Below are 22,644 nucleotides of genomic sequence, written 5' to 3'. Positions count from 1 at the left end.
CTCATATATTTTTCACCATTTGAAGCTCTTCCTATTTTTCACACCTTTTGAAGCTCTTCGTATATTTTACACCATTTCAGGCACTTCATGTTTTTCAACACCACTTCATGCTCCTCCTATTTTTCAGACCGTTTCATGCTCATCTCATTTTTGACACCTCTGGAAGCTCTTCATATTTTTCACACCTTTTGAAGCTCTTCATATTTTTCACAACATTTCAGGCTCTTCAAATTTTTCAACACCACTTCATGATCGTCCTGTTTTTCAGACCGTTTCATGCTCCTCATATTATTGACAGCTTTTGAAGCTCTTCATATTTTTCACACCTTTTGAGGCTCTTCATGTTGATGAACACCGTTTCATGCTCCTCCTATTTTTCAGACCGTTTCATGCTGCTCATATTGTTGACACCTTTTGAAGCTCTTCATATTTTTCACACCTTTTCAGGCTCTTCATTGTTTTGAACACGGTTTCATGCTCCTCCTATTTTTCAGACTGTTTCATGCTCCTCATATTTTTGACACTTTTGAAGCTCTTCATATTTTTAACACATTTTCAGTGTCTTCATATTTTTGAACACCGCTTCATGCTCCTGCTATTTTTCAGACCGTTTCATGCTCCTCATATATTTCACACCTTTTGAAGCTCTTCATATTTTTCACACCTTTTGAAGCTCTTCATATTTTTCACACCTTTTCAGGCTCTTAATATTTTTCTACACCGCTTCATGCTCCTCCTATTTTTCAGACCATTTCATGCTCATCTCATTCTTGACACTTTTTGAAGCTCTTCATATTTTTCACACGTTTTCAGGCTCTTCATATTTTTCCACACCGCTTCATGATCCTTCTATTTTTCAGACCGTTTCATGCTCCTCATGTATTTCACACCTTTTGAAGCTTTTCATATTTTTTACACCTTTTCAAGCTCTTCATGTTTTTGAACAGCGCTTCATGCTCCTCCTATTTTTCAGACAGTTTCATGCTCCTCATGTATTTCACCCCATTTGAAGCTCTTCGTATTTTTCACACCTTTTCAGGCTCTTCATATTTTTCAACACCACTTCATGCTCCTCCTATTTTTCAGACCGTTTCATGCTCATCTCATTTTTGACACCTGTGGAAGCTCTTCATATTTTTCACACCTTTTGAAGCTCTTCATATTATTCACAACATTTCAGGCTCTTCAATTTTTTCAACACCGCTTCATGATCGTCCAGTTTTTCAGACCGTTTCATGCTCCTCATATTATTGACAGCTTTTGAAGCTCTTCATATTTTTCACACCTTTTGAGGCTCTTCATGTTGATGAACACCGTTTCATGCTCCTCCTATTTTTCAGACCGTTTCATGCTGCTCATATTGTTGACACCTTTTGAAGCTCTTCATATTTTTCACACCTTTTCAGGCTCTTCATGGTTTTGAACACCGTTTCATGCTCCTCCTATTTTTGAGACCGTTTCATGCTCCTCATATTTTTGACACTTTTGAAGCTCTTCATATTTTTAACACATTTTCAGTGTCTTCATATTTTTGAACACCGCTTCATGCTCCTCCTGTTTTTCAGACAGTTTCATGCTCCTCATGTATTTCACCCCATTTGAAGCTCTTCGTATTTTTCACACCTTTTCAGGATCTTCATGGTTTTGAACACCGCTTCATGTTCCTCCTATTTTTCAAACCGTTACATGCTCCACATTTTTTGACACCTTTTGAAGCTCTTCATATTTTTCACACCTTTTCAGGCTCTTCATGTTTTTCAACACGGCTTCATGTTCCTCCTATTTTTCAGACCGTTTCATGCTCCTCATATTTTTGACACCTTTTGATGCTCTTCATATATTTCACAACTTTTCAGGCCCTTCAGGTTTTTCAACACCGCTTCATGCTCCTCATATTTTTCAGACCGTTTCATGCTCCTCATATATTTCTCACCATTTAAAGCTCTTCATATTTTTCACACCTTTTGAAGCTCTTCATATATTTACACCATTTCAGGCACTTCATGTTTTTCAACACCACTTCATGCTCCTCCTATTTTTCAGACCGTTTCATGCTCATCTCATTTTTGACACCTCTGGAAGCTCTTCATATTTTTCACACCTTTTGAAGCTCTTCATATTTTTCACAACATTTCAGGCTCTTCAAATTTTTCAACACCGCTTCATGATCGTCCTGTTTTTCAGACCGTTTCATGCTCCTCATATTATTGACAGCTTTTGAAGCTCTTCATATTTTTCACACCTTTTGAGGCTCTTCATGTTGATGAACACCGTTTCATGCTCCTCCTATTTTTCAGACCGTTTCATGCTGCTCATATTGTTGACACCTTTTGAAGCTCTTCATATTTTTCACACCTTTTCAGGCTCTTCATGGTTTTGAACTCCGTTTCATGCTCCTCCTATTTTTCAGACCCTTTCATGCTCCTCATATTTTTGACACTTTTGAAGCTCTTCATATTTTTAACACATTTTCAGTGTCTTCATATTTTTGAACACCGCTTCATGCTCCTCCTATTTTTCAGACCGTTTCATGCTCCTCATATCTTTGACACCTTTTGAAGCTCTTCATATTTTTCACACCTTTTGAAGCTCTTCATATTTTTCACACCTTTTCAGGCTCTTAATATTTTTCTACACCGCTTCATGCTCCTCCTATTTTTCAGACCATTTCATGCTCATCTCATTCTTGACACATTTTGAAGCTCTTCATATTTTTCACACGTTTTCAGGCTCTTCATATTTTTCCGCACCGCTTCATGATCCTCCTATTTTTCAGACCGTTTCATGCTCCTCATGTATTTCACACCTTTTGAAGCTTTTCATATTTTTCAGACCTTTTCAGACTCTTCATGTTTTTGAACACCGCTTCATGCTCCTCCTATTTACACACCGTTTCATGCTCCTCATGTATTTCACACCTTTTGTAGCTCTTCATATTTTTAACACATTTTCAGTGTCTTCATATTTTTGAACACCGCTTCATGCTCCTCCTATTTTTCAGACAGTTTCATGCTCCTCATGTATTTCACCCCATTTGAAGCTCTTCGTATTTTTCACACCTTTTCAGGATCTTCATGTTTTTGAACACCGCTTCATTCTCCTCGTATTTTTCAGACCGTTTCATGCTCCTCATATTTTTGACAAATTTTGAAGCTCTTCATATTTTCACATTTTTCAGGCTCTTCATGTTTTGAACACTGTTTCATGCTCCTCCTATTTTCAGACCGTTTCATGCTCCTCATATTTTTGACAGCTTTGAATCTCGTCATATTTTTCATACCTTTTGAACCTCTTCATATTTTTCGCACCTTTTCTGTTTCGTCATGTTTTTCAACACCGCTTCATGCTCCCCCTATTTTTCAGGCTGTTTCATGCTCCTCTTGTATTTCACACCTTTTGAAGCTCTTAATATTTTTCACACCTTTTCAGGCTCTTCATGTTTTTGAACACCACTTCATGCTCCTCCTATTTTTCAGACCGTTTCATGCTCCTCTTGTATTTCACACCTTTTGAAGTTCTTCATATTTTACACACCTTTTCATCTCTTCATGATTTTCAACACCACTTCATGCTCCTCCTATATTTCAGACTGTTTCATATTCCTCGTATTTTTGACACCTTTTGAAGCTCTTCATATTTTTCACACCTTTTCAGGGTCTTCATGTTTTTCAACACCACTTCATGCTCCTCCTATTTTTCAGACCGTTTCATGCTCATGTCATTTTTGACAGCTTTTGAAGCTCTTCATATTTTTCACACCTTTGAAGCTCTTCATATTTTTCACACATTTTCAGGCTCTTCATGTTTTTGAACACCGTTTCATGCTCCTCCTATTTTTCAGACCGTTTCATGCTCCTCATATTTTTGACACCTTTTGAAGCTCTTCATATTTTTCACACCTTTTCTGGCTCTTCATGTTTGTGAACACCGCTTCATGCTCCTCCTATTTTTCAGACCGTTTCATGCTCATCTCTTATTTGACAGCTATTGAAGCTCTTCATATTTTTCACACCTTTTCAGGCTCTTCATGTTTATGAACACCGCTTCATGCTCCTCCTATAATTCACACGGTTTCATGCTCCCCATGTATTTCACTCCTTTTGAAGCTCTTCTCATTTTACACACCTTTTCAGACTCTTCATGATTTTCAACTCCACTTCATGCTCCTCCTATTTTTCAGACCGTTTCATGTTCCTCATATTTTTGACACCTTTTGAAGCTCTTCATGTTTTTTACATCTTTTCAGGCTCTTCATGTTTTTCAACACGGCTTCATGCTCCTCTTATTTTTTAGACCGTTTCATGCTCCTCATATTTTTCACACCTTTTGAAGCTCTTCATAAATTTCACACCTTTTCAGGCTCTTCATGTTTTTCAACAACGCTTCATGCTCCTCCTGTTTTTCAGACCGTTTCATGCTCCTCAAGTATTTCACACATTTTGAAGTTCTTCATATTTTTCACACCTTTTCAGGCTTCTCATCTTTTTGAACACCGTTTCATGCTCCTACTATTTTTCAGACCGTTTCATGCTCCTTATATTTTTGAAACCTTTTGAAGCTCTTCATATTTTTCACACCTTTTCAGGCTCTTCATATTTTTCAACACCGCTTCATGCTCCTCCTATTTTTCAGACCTTTTCATGCTCCTCATATTTTTGACACTTTTTGAAGCTCTTCATATTTTTCACACCTTTTCCGGCTCTGCAATTTTTTCAACAATGTTACAATGCTCCTCCTATTTTTCAGACCGTTTCATGCTCCTCATATTTTTGACAACTCTTGAAGCTCTTCATATTTTTCACACCTTTTGAAGCTCTTCATATATTTCACACTTTTTCAAGCTCTTCATGTTTTTCAACACCACTTCATGCTTCTCCTATTTCTCAGACCGTTTCATGCTCATCTCATTTTTGACAGCTTTTGAAGTTCTTCATATTTTTCACATCTTTTCAAACTATTCATATTTTTCACACCTTTTCAGGCTCTTCATGTTTTTCAACACCGCTTCATGCTCCTCCTATTTTTCAGACCGTTTCATGCTCCTCTCATTTCTGAAATCTTTTGAAGCTCTTCATATATTTCACACATTTTCAGGCTCTTAATGTTTTTCAACACCACTTCATGCTCTTCCTATTTTTCAGACCGTTTCATGCTCATCTCATTTTTGACACCTTCTGAACCGCTTCATAGTTTTCACAAATTTTCAGGCTCTTCATATTTTTGAACACCGCTTCATGCTCCTCCTATTTTTCAGACCGTTTCATGCTCCTCATGTATTTCACACATTTTGCGGCTGTTCATATTTTACACACCTTTTCAGGTTCTTCATGATTTTCAACACCACTTCATGCTCCTCCTATTTTTCAGACCGTTTCATGTTCCTTATATTTTTGACACCTTTTGAAGCTCTTCATATTTTTTACACCCTTCCAGGCTCTTCATGTTTTTCAACACGGCTTCATGCTCTTCCTGTTTTTCAGACCGTTTCATGATCCTCATATTTTTCACACCTTTTGAAGCTCTTCATATTTTTCACACCTTTTCAGGCTCTTCATGTTTTTCAACACCGCTTCATGCTCCTCCTATTTTTCAGACCGTTTCATGCTCCTCATGAATTTCACACCTTTTGAAGCTCTTCATATTTTTCACACCTTTTCAGGCTCTTCATGTTTTTGAACACCGTTTCATGCTCCTCATATTTTTCAGACTGTTTCATGCACCTCATATTTTTGACACCTTTTGAAGCTCTTCTTATTTTTCACACCTTTTCAGGCTCTTCATGTTTTTCAACACCGCTTCATGATCCTACTATTTTTCAGACCGTTTCATGCTCCTCATATTTTTGACACCTTTTGTAGCTCTTCATATTTTTCACACCTTTTCAGGCTCTTCATGTTTTTCAACACCGCTTCATGCTCCTCCTATTTTTCAGACCGTTTCATGCTCCTCATGAATTTCACACCTTTTGAAGCTCTTCATATTTTTAACACATTTTCAGTGTCTTCATATTTTTGAACACCGCTTCATGCTCCTCCTATTTTTCAGACCGTTTCATGCTCATCTCATTTTTGACACCTCTGGAAGCTCTTCATATTTTTCACACCTTTTGAAGCTCTTCATATTTTTCACAACATTTCAGGCTCTTCAAATTTTTCAACACCGCTTCATGATCGTCCTGTTTTTCAGACCGTTTCATGCTCCTCATATTATTGACAGCTTTTGAAGCTCTTCATATTTTTCACACCTTTTGAGGCTCTTCATGTTGATGAACACCGTTTCATGCTCCTCCTATTTTTCAGACCGTTTCATGCTGCTCATATTGTTGACACCTTTTGAAGCTCTTCATATTTTTCACACCTTTTCAGGCTCTTCATGGTTTTGAACACTGTTTCATGCTGCTCCTATTTTTCAGACTGTTTCATGCTCCTCATATTTTTGACACTTTTGAAGCTCTTCATATTTTTAACACATTTTCAGTGTCTTCATATATTTGAACACCGCTTCATGCTCCTCCTATTTTTCAGACCGTTTCATGCTCCTCATATATTTCACACCTTTTGAAGCTCTTCATATTTTTCACACCTTTTGAAGCTCTTCTTATTTTTCACACCTTTTCAGGCTCTTCATGTTTTTCAACACCGCTTCATGATCCTACTATTTTTCAGACCGTTTCATGCTCCTCATATTTTTGACACCTTTTGTAGCTCTTCATATTTTTCACACCTTTTCAGGCTCTTCATGTTTTTCAACACCGCTTCATGCTCCTCCTATTTTTCAGACCGTTTCATGCTCCTCATGAATTTCACACCTTTTGAAGCTCTTCATATTTTTAACACATTTTCAGTGTCTTCATATTTTTGAACACCGCTTCATGCTCCTCCTATTTTTCAGACAGTTTCATGCTCCTCATGTATTTCACCCCATTTGAAGCTCTTCGTATTTTTCACACCTTTTCAGGATCTTCATGTTTTTGAATACCGCTTCATGCTCCTCCTATTTTTCAATCCGTTACATGCTCCACATTTTTTTGACACCTTTTGAAGCTCTTCATATTTTTCACACCTTTTCAGGCTCTTCATGTTTTTCAACACGGCTTCATGTTCCTCCTATTTTGCAGACCGTTTCATGCTCCTCATATTTTTGACACCTTTTGATGCTCTTCATATATTTCACAACTTTTCAGGCCCTTCAGGTTTTTCAACACCGCTTCATGCTCCTCATATTTTTCAGACCGTTTCATGCTCCTCATATATTTCTCACCATTTGAAGCTCTTCATATTTTTCACACCTTTTGAAGTTCTTCGTATATTTTACACCATTTCAGTCACTTCATGTTTTTCAACACCACTTCATGCTCCTCCTATTTTTCAGACCGTTTCATGCTCATCTCATTTTTGACACCTCTGGAAGCTCTTCATATTTTTCACACCTTTTGAAGCTCTTCATATTTTTCACAACATTTCAGGCTCTTCAAATTTTTCAACACCGCTTCATGATCGTCCTGTTTTTCAGACCGTTTCATGCTCCTCATATTATTGACAGCTTTTGAAGCTCTTCATATTTTTCACACCTTTTGAGGCTCTTCATGTTGATGAACACCGTTTCATGCTCCTCCTATTTTTCAGACCGTTTCATGCTGCTCATATTGTTGACACCTTTTGAAGCTCTTCATATTTTTCACACCTTTTCAGGCTCTTCATGGTTTTGAACACTGTTTCATGCTGCTCCTATTTTTCAGACTGTTTCATGCTCCTCATATTTTTGACACTTTTGAAGCTCTTCATATTTTTAACACATTTTCAGTGTCTTCATATTTTTGAACACCGCTTCATGCTCCTCCTATTTTTCAGACCGTTTCATGCTCCTCATATATTTCACACCTTTTGAAGCTCTTCATATTTTTCACACCTTTTGAAGCTCTTCATATTTTTCACACCTTTTCAGGCTCTTAATATTTTTCTACACCGCTTCATGCTCCTCCTATTTTTCAGACCATTTCATGCTCATCTCATTCTTGACACTTTTTGAAGCTCTTCATATTTTTCACACGTTTTCAGGCTCTTCATATTTTTCCACACCGCTTCATGATCCTCCTATTTTTCAGACCGTTTCATGCTCCTCATGTATTTCACTCCTTTTGAAGATTTTCATATTTTTCAGACCTTTTCAGACTCTTCATGTTTTTGAACACCGCTTCATGCTCCTCCTATTTTATACACCGTTTCATGCTCCTCATGTATTTCACACCTTTTGTAGCTCTTCATATTTTTTACACCTTTTCAAGCTCTTCATGTTTTTGAACAGTGCTTCATGCTCCTCCTATTTTTCAGACAGTTTCATGCTCCTCATGTATTTCACCCCATTTGAAGCTCTTCGTATTTTTCAAACCTTTTCAGGATTTTCATGTTTTTGAACACCGCTTCATGCTCCTCCTATTTTTCAAACCGTTACATGCTCCACATTTTTTTGACACCTTTTGAAGCTCTTCATATTTTTCACACCTTTTCAGGCTCTTCATGTTTTTCAACACGGCTTCATGTTCCTCCTATTTTTCAGACCGTTTCATGCTCCTCATATTTTTGACACCTTTTGATGCTCTTCATATATTTCACAACTTTTCAGGCCCTTCAGGTTTTTCAACACCGCTTCATGCTCCTCATATTTTTCAGACCGTTTCATGCTCCTCATATATTTCTCACCATTTGAAGCTCTTCATATTTTTCACACCTTTTGAAGCTCTTCATATATTTTACACCATTTCAGGCACTTCATGTTTTTCAACACCACTTCATGCTCCTCCTATTTTTCAGACCGTTTCATGCTCATCTCATTTTTGACACCTGTGGAAGCTCTTCATATTTTTCACACCTTTTGAAGCTCTTCTTATTTTTCACAACATTTCAGGCTCTTCAATTTTTTCAACACCGCTTCATGATCGTCCAGTTTTTCAGACCGTTTCATGCTCCTCATATTATTGACAGCTTTTGAAGCTCTTCATATTTTTCACACCTTTTGAGGCTCTTCATGTTGATGAACACCGTTTCATGCTCCTCCTATTTTTCAGACCGTTTCATGCTGCTCATATTGTTGACACCTTTTGAAGCTCTTCATATTTTTCACACCTTTTCAGGCTCTTCATGGTTTTGAACACCGTTTCATGCTCCTCCTATTTTTCAGACCGTTTCATGCTCCTCATATTTTTGACACTTTTGAAGCTCTTCATATTTTTAACACATTTTCAGTGTCTTCATATTTTTGAACACGGCTTCATGCTCCTCCTGTTTTTCAGACAGTTTCATGCTCCTCATGTATTTCACCCCATTTGAAGCTCTTCGTATTTTTCACACCTTTTCAGGATCTTCATGGTTTTGAACACCGCTTCATGTTCCTCCTATTTTTCAAACCGTTACATGCTCCACATTTTTTGACACCTTTTGAAGCTCTTCATATTTTTCACACCTTTTCAGGCTCTTCATGTTTTTCAACACCGCTTCATGCTCCTCCTATTTTTCAGACCGTTTCATGCTCCTCATGAATTTCACACCTTTTGAAGCTCTTCATATTTTTCACACCTTTTCAGGCTCTTCATGTTTTTGAACACCGTTTCATGCTCCTCATATTTTTCAGACTGTTTCATGCACCTCATATTTTTGACACCTTTTGAAGCTCTTCTCATTTTTCACACCTTTTCAGGCTCTTCATGTTTTTCAACACCGCTTCATGATCCTACTATTTTTCAGACCGTTTCATGCTCCTCATATTTTTGACACCTTTTGTAGCTCTTCATATTTTTCACACCTTTTCAGGCTCTTCATGTTTTTCAACACCGTTTCATGCTCCTCCTATTTTCAGACCTTTTCTTGCTCCTTATAATTTTGACACCTTTGAATGTCTTCATATTTTTTACACCTTTTGAAGCTGTTCATATTTTTCACACCTTTTCAGGCTCTTCATGTTTTTCAACACCGCTTCATGATCCTCCTATTTTTCTGACCGTTTCATGTTCCTCATATTTTTGACACCTTTTGAAGCTCTTCATATATTTCACACTTTTTCAGGATCTTCATGTTTTCAACACCACTTCATGCTCCTCTTATTTTTCAGACCGTTTCATGCTCATCTCATTTTTACACCTTTTGACGCTCTTCATATTTTTCACACCTTTTAAGGGTCTTCATGTTTTTCAACACCACTTCATGCTCCTCCTATTTTTCAGACCGTTTCATGCTCATCTCATTTTTGACAGCTTTTGAAGCTCTTCATATTTTTCACACCTTTAAAGCTCATCATATTTTTCACACATTTTCAGGCTCTTCATGTTTTTGAACACCGTTTCATGCTCCTCCTATTTTTCAGACCGTTTCATGCTCCTCATATTTTTGACACCTTTTGAAGCTCTTCATATTTTTCACACCTTTTCAGGCTCTTCATGTTTTGGAACACCGTTTCATGTTCCTCCTATTTTTCAGACCGTTTCATGCTCCTCATATTTTTGACACCTTTTGAAGCTCTTCATATTTTTCACACCTTTTCAGGCTCTTAATGTTTTTGAACACCGTTTCATGTTCCTCCTATTTTTCAGACAGTTTCATGCTCCTCATATTTTTGACACATTTTGAAGCTCTTCATATTTTTCACACCTTTTCTGTTTCGTCATGTTTTTCAACACCGCTTCATGCTCCTCCTATTTTTCAGGCTGTTTCATGCTTCTCTTGTATTTCACACCTTTTGAAACTCTTCACATTTTTCACACCTTTTCATGCTCTTCATGTTTTTGAACATCGCTACAATCCTCCTCCTATTCTTCAGACCGTTTCATGTTCCTCATATTTTTCACATCTTTTGAAGCTCTTCATATTTTTCACACCTTTTCAGTCTCTTCATATTATTCAACACCGCTTCATGCTCCTCCGTTTTTTAGACCGTTTCATGCTCCTCATATTTTTGACACATTTTGAAGCTCTTCATATTTTTCACACCTTTTCAGGCTCTTCATGTTTTTGAACACCGCTTCATGATCCTCCAATTTTTCAGACCGTTTCATGCTCCTCATATTTGTGACATCTTTTGAAGCTTTTCATATTTTCACACCTTTTAGGCTCTTCATGTTTTTCACACTATTTCAGGCTCTTCATGTTTTTGAACACGGCTTCATGCTCCTCCTATTTTTCAGACCGTTTCATGCTCCTCATATTTTTGACACCTTTTGAAGCTCTTCATATTTTTCACACCTTTTCTGGCTCTTCATGTTTTTGAACACGGCTTCATGCTCCTCCTATTTTTCAGACCGTTTCATGCTCCTCATATTTTTGACACCTTTTGAAGCTCTTCATATTTTTCACACCTTTTCTGGCTCTTCATGTTTGTGAACACCGCTTCATGCTCCTCCTATTTTTCACACCGTTTCATGCTCATCTCTTATTTGACAGCTTTTGAAGCTCTTCATATTTTTCACACCTTTTCAGGCTCTTCATGTTTATGAACACCACTTCATGCTCCTCCTATAATTCAGACGGTTTCATGCTCCTCATGTATTTCACTCCTTTTGAAGCTCTTCTCATTTTACACACCTTTTCAGACTCTTCATGATTTTCAACCCCATTTCATGCTCCTCCTATTTTTCAGACAGTTTCATGCTCCTCATGTATTTCACCCCATTTGAAGCTCTTCGTATTTTTCACACCTTTTCAGGATCTTCATGTTTTTGAACACCGCTTCATGCTCCTCCTATTTTTCAATCCGTTACATGCTCCACATTTTTTTGACACCTTTTGAAGCTCTTCATATTTTTCACACCTTTTCAGGCTCTTTATGTTTTTCAACACGGCTTCATGTTCCTCCTATTTTGCAGACCGTTTCATGCTCCTCATATTTTTGACACCTTTTGATGCTCTTCATATATTTCACAACTTTTCAGGCCCTTCAGGTTTTTCAACACCGCTTCATGCTCCTCATATTTTTCAGACCGTTTCATGCTCCTCATATATTTCTCACCATTTGAAGCTCTTCATATTTTTCACACCTTTTGAAGTTCTTCGTATATTTTACACCATTTCAGTCACTTCATGTTTTTCAACACCACTTCATGCTCCTCCTATTTTTCAGACCGTTTCATGCTCATCTCATTTTTGACACCTCTGGAAGCTCTTCATATTTTTCACACCTTTTGAAGCTCTTCATATTTTTCACAACATTTCAGGCTCTTCAAATTTTTCAACACCGCTTCATGATCGTCCTGTTTTTCAGACCGTTTCATGCTCCTCATATTATTGACAGCTTTTGAAGCTCTTCATATTTTTCACACCTTTTGAGGCTCTTCATGTTGATGAACACCGTTTCATGCTCCTCCTATTTTTCAGACCGTTTCATGCTGCTCATATTGTTGACACCTTTTGAAGCTCTTCATATTTTTCACACCTTTTCAGGCTCTTCATGGTTTTGAACACCGTTTCATGCTGCTCCTATTTTTCAGACTGTTTCATGCTCCTCATATTTTTGACACTTTTGAAGCTCTTCATATTTTTAACACATTTTCAGTGTCTTCATATTTTTGAACACCGCTTCATGCTCCTCCTATTTTTCAGACCGTTTCATGCTCCTCATATTTTTGACACCTTTTGAAGCTCTTCATATTTTTCACACCTTTTCAGGCTCTTAATGTTTTTGAACACCGTTTCATGTTCCTCCTATTTTTCAGACAGTTTCATGCTCCTCATATTTTTGACACATTTTGAAGCTCTTCATATTTTTCACACCTTTTCTGTTTCGTCATGTTTTTCAACACCGCTTCATGCTCCTCCTATTTTTCAGGCTGTTTCATGCTTCTCTTGTATTTCACACCTTTTGAAACTCTTCACATTTTTCACACCTTTTCATGCTCTTCATGTTTTTGAACATCGCTACAATCCTCCTCCTATTCTTCAGACCGTTTCATGTTCCTCATATTTTTCACATCTTTTGAAGCTCTTCATATTTTTCACACCTTTTCAGTCTCTTCATATTATTCAACACCGCTTCATGCTCCTCCGTTTTTTAGACCGTTTCATGCTCCTCATATTTTTGACACATTTTGAAGCTCTTCATATTTTTCACACCTTTTCAGGCTCTTCATGTTTTTGAACACCGCTTCATGATCCTCCAATTTTTCAGACCGTTTCATGCTCCTCATATTTGTGACATCTTTTGAAGCTTTTCATATTTTCACACCTTTTAGGCTCTTCATGTTTTTCACACTATTTCAGGCTCTTCATGTTTTTGAACACGGCTTCATGCTCCTCCTATTTTTCAGACCGTTTCATGCTCCTCATATTTTTGACACCTTTTGAAGCTCTTCATATTTTTCACACCTTTTCTGGCTCTTCATGTTTTTGAACACGGCTTCATGCTCCTCCTATTTTTCAGACCGTTTCATGCTCCTCATATTTTTGACACCTTTTGAAGCTCTTCATATTTTTCACACCTTTTCTGGCTCTTCATGTTTGTGAACACCGCTTCATGCTCCTCCTATTTTTCACACCGTTTCATGCTCATCTCTTATTTGACAGCTTTTGAAGCTCTTCATATTTTTCACACCTTTTCAGGCTCTTCATGTTTATGAACACCACTTCATGCTCCTCCTATAATTCAGACGGTTTCATGCTCCTCATGTATTTCACTCCTTTTGAAGCTCTTCTCATTTTACACACCTTTTCAGACTCTTCATGATTTTCAACCCCATTTCATGCTCCTCCTATTTTTCAGACAGTTTCATGCTCCTCATGTATTTCACCCCATTTGAAGCTCTTCGTATTTTTCACACCTTTTCAGGATCTTCATGTTTTTGAACACCGCTTCATGCTCCTCCTATTTTTCAATCCGTTACATGCTCCACATTTTTTTGACACCTTTTGAAGCTCTTCATATTTTTCACACCTTTTCAGGCTCTTTATGTTTTTCAACACGGCTTCATGTTCCTCCTATTTTGCAGACCGTTTCATGCTCCTCATATTTTTGACACCTTTTGATGCTCTTCATATATTTCACAACTTTTCAGGCCCTTCAGGTTTTTCAACACCGCTTCATGCTCCTCATATTTTTCAGACCGTTTCATGCTCCTCATATATTTCTCACCATTTGAAGCTCTTCATATTTTTCACACCTTTTGAAGTTCTTCGTATATTTTACACCATTTCAGTCACTTCATGTTTTTCAACACCACTTCATGCTCCTCCTATTTTTCAGACCGTTTCATGCTCATCTCATTTTTGACACCTCTGGAAGCTCTTCATATTTTTCACACCTTTTGAAGCTCTTCATATTTTTCACAACATTTCAGGCTCTTCAAATTTTTCAACACCGCTTCATGATCGTCCTGTTTTTCAGACCGTTTCATGCTCCTCATATTATTGACAGCTTTTGAAGCTCTTCATATTTTTCACACCTTTTGAGGCTCTTCATGTTGATGAACACCGTTTCATGCTCCTCCTATTTTTCAGACCGTTTCATGCTGCTCATATTGTTGACACCTTTTGAAGCTCTTCATATTTTTCACACCTTTTCAGGCTCTTCATGGTTTTGAACACCGTTTCATGCTGCTCCTATTTTTCAGACTGTTTCATGCTCCTCATATTTTTGACACTTTTGAAGCTCTTCATATTTTTAACACATTTTCAGTGTCTTCATATTTTTGAACACCGCTTCATGCTCCTCCTATTTTTCAGACCGTTTCATGCTCCTCATATATTTCACACCTTTTGAAGCTCTTCATATTTTTCACACCTTTTGAAGCTCTTCATATTTTTCACACCTTTTCAGGCTCTTAATATTTTTCTACACCGCTTCATGCTCCTCCTATTTTTCAGACCATTTCATGCTCATCTCATTCTTGACACTTTTTGAAGCTCTTCATATTTTTCACACGTTTTCAGGCTCTTCATATTTTTCCACACCACTTCATGATCCTCCTATTTTTCAGACCGTTTCATGCTCCTCATGTATTTCACTCCTTTTGAAGATTTTCATATTTTTCAGACCTTTTCAGACTCTTCATGTTTTTGAACACCGCTTCATGCTCCTCCTATTTTATACACCGTTTCATGCTCCTCATGTATTTCACACCTTTTGTAGCTCTTCATATTTTTTACACCTTTTCAAGCTCTTCATGTTTTTGAACAGTGCTTCATGCTCCTCCTATTTTTCAGACAGTTTCATGCTCCTCATGTATTTCACCCCATTTGAAGCTCTTCGTATTTTTCAAACCTTTTCAGGATTTTCATGTTTTTGAACACCGCTTCATGCTCCTCCTATTTTTCAAACCGTTACATGCTCCACATTTTTTTGACACCTTTTGAAGCTCTTCATATTTTTCACACCTTTTCAGGCTCTTCATGTTTTTCAACACGGCTTCATGTTCCTCCTATTTTTCAGACCGTTTCATGCTCCTCATATTTTTGACACCTTTTGATGCTCTTCATATATTTCACAACTTTTCAGGCCCTTCAGGTTTTTCAACACCGCTTCATGCTCCTCATATTTTTCAGACCGTTTCATGCTCCTCATATATTTCTCACCATTTGAAGCTCTTCATATTTTTCACACCTTTTGAAGCTCTTCATATATTTTACACCATTTCAGGCACTTCATGTTTTTCAACACCACTTCATGCTCCTCCTATTTTTCAGACCGTTTCATGCTCATCTCATTTTTGACACCTGTGGAAGTTCTTCATATTTTTCACACCTTTTGAAGCTCTTCATATTTTTCACAACATTTCAGGCTCTTCAATTTTTTCAACACCGCTTCATGATCGTCCAGTTTTTCAGACCGTTTCATGCTCCTCATATTATTGACAGCTTTTGAAGCTCTTCATATTTTTCACACCTTTTGAGGCTCTTCATGTTGATGAACACCGTTTCATGCTCCTCCTATTTTTCAGACCGTTTCATGCTGCTCATATTGTTGACACCTTTTGAAGCTCTTCATATTTTTCACACCTTTTCAGGCTCTTCATGGTTTTGAACACCGTTTCATGCTCCTCCTATTTTTCAGACCGTTTCATGCTCCTCATATTTTTGACACTTTTGAAGCTCTTCATATTTTTAACACATTTTCAGTGTCTTCATATTTTTGAACACCGCTTCATGCTCCTCCTGTTTTTCAGACAGTTTCATGCTCCTCATGTATTTCACCCCATTTGAAGCTCTTCGTATTTTTCACACCTTTTCAGGATCTTCATGGTTTTGAACACCGCTTCATGTTCCTCCTATTTTTCAAACCGTTACATGCTCCACATTTTTTGACACCTTTTGAAGCTCTTCATATTTTTCACACCTTTTCAGGCTCTTCATGTTTTTCAACACGGCTTCATGTTCCTCCTATTTTTCAGACCGTTTCATGCTCCTCATATTTTTGACACCTTTTGATGCTCTTCATATATTTCACAACTTTTCAGGCCCTTCAGGTTTTTCAACACCGCTTCATGCTCCTCATATTTTTCAGACCGTTTCATGCTCCTCATATATTTCTCACCATTTAAAGCTCTTCATATTTTTCACACCTTTTGAAGCTCTTCATATATTTACACCATTTCAGGCACTTCATGTTTTTCAACACCACTTCATGCTCCTCCTATTTTTCAGACCGTTTCATGCTCATCTCATTTTTGACACCTCTGGAAGCTCTTCATATTTTTCACACCTTTTGAAGCTCTTCATATTTTTCACAACATTTCAGGCTCTTCAAATTTTTCAACACCGCTTCATGATCGTCCTGTTTTTCAGACCGTTTCATGCTCCTCATATTATTGACAGCTTTTGAAGCTCTTCATATTTTTCACACCTTTTGAGGCTCTTCATGTTGATGAACACCGTTTCATGCTCCTCCTATTTTTCAGACCGTTTCATGCTGCTCATATTGTTGACACCTTTTGAAGCTCTTCATATTTTTCACACCTTTTCAGGCTCTTCATGGTTTTGAACTCCGTTTCATGCTCCTCCTATTTTTCAGACCGTTTCATGCTCCTCATATTTTTGACACTTTTGAAGCTCTTCATATTTTTAACACATTTTCAGTGTCTTCATATTTTTGAACACCGCTTCATGCTCCTCCTATTTTTCAGACCGTTTCATGCTCCTCATATCTTTGACACCTTTTGAAGCTCTTCATATTTTTCACACCTTTTGAAGCTCTTCATATTTTTCACACCTTTTCAGGCTCTTAATATTTTTCTACACCGCTTCATGCTCCTCCTATTTTTCAGACCATTTCATGCTCATCTCATTCTTGACACATTTTGAAGCTCTTCATATTTTTCACACGTTTTCAGGCTCTTCATATTTTTCCGCACCGCTTCATGATCCTCCTATTTTTCAGACCGTTTCATGCTCCTCATGTATTTCACACCTTTTGAAGCTTTTCATATTTTTCAGACCTTTTCAGACTCTTCATGTTTTTGAACACCGCTTCATGCTCCTCCTATTTATACACCGTTTCATGCTCCTCATGTATTTCACACCTTTTGTAGCTCTTCATATTTTTAACACATTTTCAGTGTCTTCATATTTTTGAACACCGCTTCATGCTCCTCCTATTTTTCAGACAGTTTCATGCTCCTCATGTATTTCACCCCATTTGAAGCTCTTCGTATTTTTCACACCTTTTCAGGATCTTCATGTTTTTGAACACCGCTTCATTCTCCTCGTATTTTTCAGACCGTTTCATGCTCCTCATATTTTTGACAAATTTTGAAGCTCTTCATATTTTCACATTTTTCAGGCTCTTCATGTTTTGAACACTGTTTCATGCTCCTCCTATTTTCAGACCGTTTCATGCTCCTCATATTTTTGACAGCTTTGAATCTCGTCATATTTTTCATACCTTTTGAACCTCTTCATATTTTTCGCACCTTTTCTGTTTCGTCATGTTTTTCAACACCGCTTCATGCTCCCCCTATTTTTCAGGCTGTTTCATGCTCCTCTTGTATTTCACACCTTTTGAAGCTCTTAATATTTTTCACACCTTTTCAGGCTCTTCATGTTTTTGAACACCACTTCATGCTCCTCCTATTTTTCAGACCGTTTCATGCTCCTCTTGTATTTCACACCTTTTGAAGTTCTTCATATTTTACACACCTTTTCATCTCTTCATGATTTTCAACACCACTTCATGCTCCTCCTATATTTCAGACTGTTTCATATTCCTCGTATTTTTGACACCTTTTGAAGCTCTTCATATTTTTCACACCTTTTCAGGGTCTTCATGTTTTTCAACACCACTTCATGCTCCTCCTATTTTTCAGACCGTTTCATGCTCATGTCATTTTTGACAGCTTTTGAAGCTCTTCATATTTTTCACACCTTTGAAGCTCTTCATATTTTTCATCCATTTTCAGGCTCTTCATGTTTTTGAACACCGTTTCATGCTCCTCCTATTTTTCAGACCGTTTCATGCTCCTCATATTTTTGACACCTTTTGAAGCTCTTCATATTTTTCACACCTTTTCTGGCTCTTCATGTTTGTGAACACCGCTTCATGCTCCTCCTATTTTTCAGACCGTTTCATGCTCATCTCTTATTTGACAGCTATTGAAGCTCTTCATATTTTTCACACCTTTTCAGGCTCTTCATGTTTATGAACACCGCTTCATGCTCCTCCTATAATTCACACGGTTTCATGCTCCTCATGTATTTCACTCCTTTTGAAGCTCTTCTCATTTTACACACCTTTTCAGACTCTTCATGATTTTCAACTCCACTTCATGCTCCTCCTATTTTTCAGACCGTTTCATGTTCCTCATATTTTTGACACCTTTTGAAGCTCTTCATGTTTTTTACATCTTTTCAGGCTCTTCATGTTTTTCAACACGGCTTCATGCTCCTCTTATTTTTTAGACCGTTTCATGCTCCTCATATTTTTCACACCTTTTGAAGCTCTTCATAAATTTCACACCTTTTCAGGCTCTTCATGTTTTTCAACAACGCTTCATGCTCCTCCTGTTTTTCAGACCGTTTCATGCTCCTCAAGTATTTCACACATTTTGAAGTTCTTCATATTTTTCACACCTTTTCAGGCTTCTCATCTTTTTGAACACCGTTTCATGCTCCTACTATTTTTCAGACCGTTTCATGCTCCTTATATTTTTGAAACCTTTTGAAGCTCTTCATATTTTTCACACCTTTTCAGGCTCTTCATATTTTTCAACACCGCTTCATGCTCCTCCTATTTTTCAGACCTTTTCATGCTCCTCATATTTTTGACACTTTTTGAAGCTCTTCATATTTTTCACACCTTTTCCGGCTCTGCAATTTTTTCAACAATGTTACAATGCTCCTCCTATTTTTCAGACCGTTTCATGCTCCTCATATTTTTGACAACTCTTGAAGCTCTTCATATTTTTCACACCTTTTGAAGCTCTTCATATATTTCACACTTTTTCAAGCTCTTCATGTTTTTCAACACCACTTCATGCTTCTCCTATTTCTCAGACCGTTTCATGCTCATCTCATTTTTGACAGCTTTTGAAGTTCTTCATATTTTTCACATCTTTTCAAACTATTCATATTTTTCACACCTTTTCAGGCTCTTCATGTTTTTCAACACCGCTTCATGCTCCTCCTATTTTTCAGACCGTTTCATGCTCCTCTCATTTCTGAAATCTTTTGAAGCTCTTCATATATTTCACACATTTTCAGGCTCTTAATGTTTTTCAACACCACTTCATGCTCTTCCTATTTTTCAGACCGTTTCATGCTCATCTCATTTTTGACACCTTCTGAACCGCTTCATAGTTTTCACAAATTTTCAGGCTCTTCATATTTTTGAACACCGCTTCATGCTCCTCCTATTTTTCAGACCGTTTCATGCTCCTCATGTATTTCACACATTTTGCGGCTCTTCATATTTTACACACCTTTTCAGGTTCTTCATGATTTTCAACACCACTTCATGCTCCTCCTATTTTTCAGACCGTTTCATGTTCCTTATATTTTTGACACCTTTTGAAGCTCTTCATATTTTTTACACCCTTCCAGGCTCTTCATGTTTTTCAACACGGCTTCATGCTCTTCCTGTTTTTCAGACCGTTTCATGATCCTCATATTTTTCACACCTTTTGAAGCTCTTCATATTTTTCACACCTTTTCAGGCTCTTCATGTTTTTCAACACCGCTTCATGCTCCTCCTATTTTTCAGACCGTTTCATGCTCCTCATGAATTTCACACCTTTTGAAGCTCTTCATATTTTTCACACCTTTTCAGGCTCTTCATGTTTTTGAACACCGTTTCATGCTCCTCCTATTTTTCAGAGAGTTTCATGCTCCTAATATTTTTGACACCTTTTGAAGCTCTTCTTATTTTTCACACCTTTTCAGGCTCTTCATGTTTTTCAACACCGCTTCATGATCCTACTATTTTTCAGACCGTTTCATGCTCCTCATATTTTTGACACCTTTTGTAGCTCTTCATATTTTTCACACCTTTTCAGGCTCTTCATGTTTTTCAACACCGTTTCATGCTCCTCCTATTTTCAGACCGTTTCTTGCTCCTTATAATTTTGACACCTTTGAATGTCTTCATATTTTTTACACCTTTTGAAGCTGTTCATATTTTTCACACCTTTTCAGGCTCTTCATGTTTTTCAACACCGCTTCATGATCCTCCTATTTTTCTGACCGTTTCATGTTCCTCATATTTTTGACACCTTTTGAAGCTCTTCATATATTTCACACTTTTTCAGGATCTTCATGTTTTCAACACCACTTCATGCTCCTCTTATTTTTCAGACCGTTTCATGCTCATCTCATTTTTACACCTTTTGACGCTCTTCATATTTTTCACACCTTTTAAGGGTCTTCATGTTTTTCAACACCACTTCATGCTCCTCCTATTTTTCAGACCGTTTCATGCTCATCTCATTTTTGACAGCTTTTGAAGCTCTTCATATTTTTCACACCTTTGAAGCTCATCATATTTTTCACACATTTTCAGGCTCTTCATGTTTTTGAACACCGTTTCATGCTCCTCCTATTTTTCAGACCGTTTCATGCTCCTCATATTTTTGACACCTTTTGAAGCTCTTCATATTTTTCACACCTTTTCAGGCTCTTCATGTTTTGGAACACCGTTTCATGTTCCTCCTATTTTTCAGACCGTTTCATGCTCCTCATATTTTTGACACCTTTTGAAGCTCTTCATATTTTTCACACCTTTTCAGGCTCTTAATGTTTTTGAACACCGTTTCATGTTCCTCCTATTTTTCAGACAGTTTCATGCTCCTCATATTTTTGACACATTTTGAAGCTCTTCATATTTTTCACACCTTTTCTGTTTCGTCATGTTTTTCAACACCGCTTCATGCTCCTCCTATTTTTCAGGCTGTTTCATGCTTCTCTTGTATTTCACACCTTTTGAAACTCTTCACATTTTTCACACCTTTTCATGCTCTTCATGTTTTTGAACATCGCTACAATCCTCCTCCTATTCTTCAGACCGTTTCATGTTCCTCATATTTTTCACATCTTTTGAAGCTCTTCATATTTTTCACACCTTTTCAGTCTCTTCATATTATTCAACACCGCTTCATGCTCCTCCGTTTTTTAGACCGTTTCATGCTCCTCATATTTTTGACACATTTTGAAGCTCTTCATATTTTTCACACCTTTTCAGGCTCTTCATGTTTTTGAACACCGCTTCATGATCCTCCAATTTTTCAGACCGTTTCATGCTCCTCATATTTGTGACATCTTTTGAAGCTTTTCATATTTTCACACCTTTTAGGCTCTTCATGTTTTTCACACTATTTCAGGCTCTTCATGTTTTTGAACACGGCTTCATGCTCCTCCTATTTTTCAGACCGTTTCATGCTCCTCATATTTTTGACACCTTTTGAAGCTCTTCATATTTTTCACACCTTTTCTGGCTCTTCATGTTTGTGAACACCGCTTCATGCTCCTCCTATTTTTCAGACCGTTTCATGCTCATCTCTTATTTGACAGCTTTTGAAGCTCTTCATATTTTTCACACCTTTTCAGGCTCTTCATGTTTATGAACACCACTTCATGCTCCTCCTATAATTCAGACGGTTTCATGCTCCTCATGTATTTCACTCCTTTTGAAGCTCTTCTCATTTTACACACCTTTTCAGACTCTTCATGATTTTCAACCCCATTTCATGCTCCTCCTATTTTTCAGACCGTTTCATGTTCCTCATATTTTTGACACCTTTTGAAGCTCTTCATGTTTTTTACATCTTTTCAGGCTCTTCATGTTTTTCAACACGGCTTCATGCTCTTCCTGTTTTTCAGACCGTTTCATGATCCTCATATTTTTCACACCTTTTGAAGCTCTTCATATTTTTCACACCTTTTCAGGCTCTTCATGTTTTTCAACACCGCTTCATGCTCCTCCTATTTTTCAGACCGTTTCATGCTCCTCATGAATTTCACACCTTTTGAAGCTCTTCATATTTTTCACACCTTTTCAGGCTCTTCATGTTTTTGAACACCGTTTCATGCTCCTCATATTTTTCAGACTGTTTCATGCACCTCATATTTTTGACACCTTTTGAAGCTCTTCTTATTTTTCACACCTTTTCAGGCTCTTCATGTTTTTCAACACCGCTTCATGATCCTACTATTTTTCAGACCGTTTCATGCTCCTCATATTTTTGAC

This window comes from Dama dama, chromosome 29 (genome assembly GCF_033118175.1).
Source record: "Dama dama isolate Ldn47 chromosome 29, ASM3311817v1, whole genome shotgun sequence".
NCBI classification, from domain to species: Eukaryota; Metazoa; Chordata; class Mammalia; order Artiodactyla; family Cervidae; genus Dama; species Dama dama.
This window is presented reverse-complemented; position numbering follows the sequence as displayed.